Source organism: Solanum stenotomum, chromosome 10, assembly GCF_019186545.1.
Source record: "Solanum stenotomum isolate F172 chromosome 10, ASM1918654v1, whole genome shotgun sequence".
NCBI classification, from domain to species: domain Eukaryota; kingdom Viridiplantae; phylum Streptophyta; class Magnoliopsida; order Solanales; family Solanaceae; genus Solanum; species Solanum stenotomum.
This window is the reverse complement of record NC_064291.1, coordinates 37,692,459-37,697,424: the sequence shown is the minus strand read 5'-3', so window position 1 is coordinate 37,697,424 and position 4,966 is coordinate 37,692,459. Positions and strand designations below refer to the sequence as shown.

Sequence of the window (4,966 nt, the reverse complement as noted above, 5' to 3'; positions counted from 1 at the left end):
TGAGTCATATGTTTATTTCAGACTATAAATAGTCTAGTTGTGTTATTTTATCATTATCCAATTATAAAAAGACGGGAGAACATCAATTTGGGTGATTTTGCTAACACTTTCTATGGTTTTTCTTCTACTCCTTCATTTTGGTAAACCCTTTTATGATCCATAAACATTATTTGATGATATTTTGTTCTATGAGTAGCTAAATTCCCTTATTCTAGGGTTGTAGCTACGATTAATGGTATAATAGCATTTGTTTCTAGCATGAGATGGGTTTTCTTGTGATTTATGCTTACTTTCTTGTTAACTATTTTAATGACTAATATACATTAAAATAAATTCATTGTCCACTCTTGAATTCGGAAGATGAATAGAGGGATAGACCAAAGAATGTGAAAAGTGTGTTCATTCTAAAGTAAAGTTAGAGTGTTTCGTTTATAGGATAGTCTTATACCTATATACCACGCTTGATTAATATGCAAGATGATAGCTTAATGCTCCGCCATTGGTTCATGCCTATCCCCGCTCAACGATGTAGTTAGGTTGTCGATGATGGTAGGCGATTAGAGGTCGGGAGATCATGATCGTAAAATGAACCTTGCAAATCCATAATGAGGTTAACCTGTCGGATGCTAGGATAAATTAATATTATGCCGAAAATCGGGTTATACTACAACCCTGGAATACTTTCCCATTTTGTGAAATTCTCTTGTTTGAAATTGTTTGATTGTAGTAATTAATTTTGAAGATTGTTCAACTTAGTAAACAAATTTCTAAAATTGTTTCTCCCATAAGTAAATTTATTTTGGACATAATAAAGTTGTTATTTGTTGGTTCGATAATCCGGCTCGAAAGAGTTGTTGTACTACTTGAGTGACCACGCTTGCGTGTGCTTTTGGACGCAACAAGTTTTTGGCGCCGCTGCCAGGGACTTTAAAATCGGCAGATATCTAATTTTTGAGTGTCTATATTATTTGTACAAGTGTTAACAACTTGATCTTGGCTCTTCATTTCACAGGTGTGTCAGGTTTTCACACTAGAAGACAACCAGGACTTGGTAGAGCCTCTAGCTGAATAAGAGAGATTTGTTCGTTACCAGAGAAGGCAAAGAAGACTCACTTATCATGTTCCTCTTGTGGCTAGTGAACCAGAAACTTCAGAAGAAATGGAGGATCAAGACCAACCTGGAGTGATGGCAGAAAGGAAAGTGAGAGATGTGGCAATCCCACAGACCACCAATGTTACCTCAAGCATTCAGAAACCTGCACCCGGTGGGAGGTTTGAAGCAGAACATGGTGCAACTATTGCACACAAATGGGCAGTTCACTGGTCTATCTCATGAGGACCCACAAATGCATATTCAGAACTTCCTCAAGATCAGTGACACGTACACCCCAACTTGAGTGAACTCTGATTATGTGGGGCTCACATTATTTCCTTTTTCTTTGCTAGGGGAAGCAAAAAGATAGCTGAACTCTGAGCATGCAAATTCCATAACAACTTGGAATGATCTTGCCCGAAAGTTCTTGATAAGGTTTTTTCCATCTGGGAAAATAGCCAAGCTGAGAAATGATATATTAAGCTTCCGACAGAAGGGAGGGGAAAACTTGTACCAAGCTTGGGACAGGTTTAAGTCCCTGCTGTTAAGTTGTCCACATCATCATCAAGATAACGAAGTATTGGTCCATACCTTCATTCAAGGGTTGGAACCAAACATGAAAATCTTACTTGATTCTGTTGCAGGTGGACAAACTTTGGAGAAGACATATGCTGAGTTGTTTACATTGCTTAATAGGATTTCACAGGGTAACCCCGAGTAGAATGGAGAAGGAGCTAAATCGATCGTACAGAAGACTGCTAGAGTGTTGGAAATGGATGCAGTGATAACTCTGACTGCACAAATTTCAGTAATGCAGAATATGATGACTACTCATTTCAGCAATATGTCACTAGGACAACAACAAGCTCAAGTTAATATGGTGCAGCAACTACAAGCTTGGTGTGAAATATGTTGAGGTGGAGATCACAACGTTGAGGTTTGTGGAGCAAATCCAGAATCTGTTCATTTTGTAGGTAATGCTTAGTGATGAGGAAATCACCAAACTTATGGAAATACTTATAACCCAAGCTGGCGAAATCACCCAAACTTACATGGGGTGGTAATCAAAATCAATATCAAGGACAGAACCAATACAGGCCACATGGTAGAGGATAACATTACAATCAGCAAAACCATGGAAACCAACAATGTCATGGTAATGAGCAGGCTACCAAACAAGGTGATATGAGCGTGGAAGACATGCAAAAACAAATCATAGCTGATCAAGCTAAGTTGGCAGCAGATGTGCGAAACAATCAATTGGCGACTCAGAATTTGGAAAAGCAGTTTGGGCAGTTTGGTAGTGCCTAAAATTCCCGACCACAAGGGTTTTGTCTAGAAATACCAATCCAAAGCCGAAACAGGTAAATGTTATGAGAACTCGGAGTGGTCGTCCATTGGAAGAGTTAATGCCAAAGGCAAAAGCTGCTGAAGAAAAAGGAAAACAGGCAGATGAAGTGGAACCAAGTGAGCAAAAGGTGAATGAGGAACCAAAAGCAAAACCACCTCCTCCATTCCCATAGAAATTTAAAAAGCAAAAGGAAGAGGAATGTTTCGGTAAGTTTGTTGAATTACTCAAACAAGTACATGTTAACTTGCCTTTGATTGATGTGTTGTAGGGCATTCCTAAGTATGCCAAATATGTGAAAGATGCGGTAGCCAACAAGAGTAGATTAGCTGAGTATGCAACAATAGCACTCGCGGAGGAGTGCAGTTCTAAAATCCAGAATAGGCTCTCAACTAAGTTGAAAGATCCAGGGAGTTTCACTGTTCAGATAAAAATTGGTAAGTGTATAGAGATAAGAAGGTTGTACGATTTGGGCGCAAGTATCAATTTGATGCTTACGTCCATGTTTCTCAAATTGGGACTACGAAGGCCCAAATCCACAACCATTATGTTGTAGTTAGTGGACGGTTCAGTGGCAAGGCCAAATGGTGTTATTGAAGATGTCTTGATCCAAGTGGGAACTCTGATTTTTCCCGTAGACATTGTCATTTTAGATTTTGAGCCTGACCCAGAGATCTCATTTATTTTGGGACGCCCATTCCTAGTAATCGGAGGGGCATTAATTGATGTGGCGGTCGGTAGACTAACAATGAGTGCTCATGACAAGGTCGAGGTATTTGATGTTTACAAAGCAATGAAGTTGCCTACGATATATGAGGATCTGTCAGCAATTACAGTCATTGATGAGGAAATGATAGCTAAATATGTTGAAGCCCGAGACCCTTTAGAGAAAGTGTTAATTAGACAAGACATTGAGGGAGATGTTGAAGCCCAGAAGTTGGTTAATGTTCTAGATGTCCCAAATGTGAGTATGCTTCGCAAGTTTGTGGAGCCATTAAACAGAGTCTTAGGGCTACTTCCCAACCCTCAATTGAGGAAGCACCAAAGTTGAAGTTAAAGGCTCTCCCTTTTCATCTCAGGTATGCATTTTTAGGTGCCAATGAATCTTTACCTGTAATTTTTCTTCTGCTTTGTCTGAATTGTAGGTTGAGGCATCTCTAAAAATATTGAGGAAGAGGAAAAAGGCGATAGGATGGAAGATAGTTGATATACATGGCATCAGCCAAGCTTTATGCATGCACATGATATATATGGAGGAGGATCACAAGTCAAGTGTGTAACTTCAACGCAGACTAAACCCAGTGATGAAAGATGTGGTGCTTAAGGAGGTGATTAAATAACTAGATGCGGGTATTGTATATTCGATTTCATACAGCAAGTGGGTCAGCCCAGGCCAGTTCAGTGTGTACCTAAAAAATGAGGCATGACGGTGATCACCAATGAAAAAATGAGTTGATTCCAACCAGGACAGTGACAAGGTGGTGAATATGCATGGATTACAGGAAATTGAATGAGGCCACCAGAAAGGATCACTACCCGGTTCATTTTATTGATCAGATGCTGGACATGTTAGCTGGGCAAGAATATTACTGTTTCCTGAATGGATATTCAGGATACAACCAAATTGTGATTGCACCAGAGGACCAGGAGAAAACTACATTCACTTGTCCGTATGGGACATATGCTTTCAAGCGAATGTCGTTTGGGCTATGCAATGCTCCAGCCACCTTCCAAAGATGCATGATGACGATCTTTCATGATATGGTTGAAGATTTTGTGGAGATATTCATGGATGACTTCTCAGTCTTTGGGAAGTCTTTTGATAGGTCTTTGGAAAATTTGGACAGGGTGTTGGCTAGATGCGAGGAAATCAATCTCGTCCTAAACTGGGAAAAATGTCATTTCCTAGTGAAGGAAGGGATTGTATTGGGCCATAAGGTGTCAAAGAGAGGGCTGGAAGTTGACCGTGCCAAAGTGGAAATTATTGAAAAGCTACCTCCCCCAATCTCTGTTAAAGGGGTGAGAAACTTTCTGGGTCATGCTGGTTTCTATAGGAGATTCATCAAGGATTTCTCTAATACTGCAAGACCTATGTGCAATCTCCTAGAAAAGGAGATGAAATTTATATTTGATGAGCAGTGCATTCAAGCTTTTGAACCTTTGAAGAAGAAGTTGATAGAAACTCCAATCCTAACTTCCCCAAATTGGGAGGTTCTTTTTGAACTGATGTGTGACGCAAGTGATGTGGATGTGGGAGCACTCTTGGGGCAAAGGAAAGAGAAGGTGTTTCACTCAATATATTATGCAAGCAAAACACTAGATACAACCCAAACCAACTACACAGTGATTGCAAAAGAAATGCTAGCCTTGGTCTATGCTTTTGACAAATTCAGATCTTTCTTGGTAGGGACTAAAGTTGTTGTTTATACTAACCATGCAGCTATCAGGTACTTGTTCAACAAGAAGGGTGCAAAGTCGTGATTAATCATATGGTTTCTATTGCTGTAAGAGTTTGACATAGAGAT

At 39.8% G+C, this 4,966-nt stretch overlaps 1 non-coding gene across 1 annotated transcript; it reads right to left on the bottom strand.

Moving 5' to 3' along the window:
* Nucleotides 1-1,553: 1,553 nt before the first annotated feature.
* On the bottom strand, nt 1,554-1,660 carry LOC125843381 (small nucleolar RNA R71). Its single transcript, XR_007443980.1, has one exon. It is a non-coding gene; the product is annotated as a small nucleolar RNA R71 (small nucleolar RNA).
* Between the last annotated feature and the right edge of the window lie 3,306 nt (nt 1,661-4,966).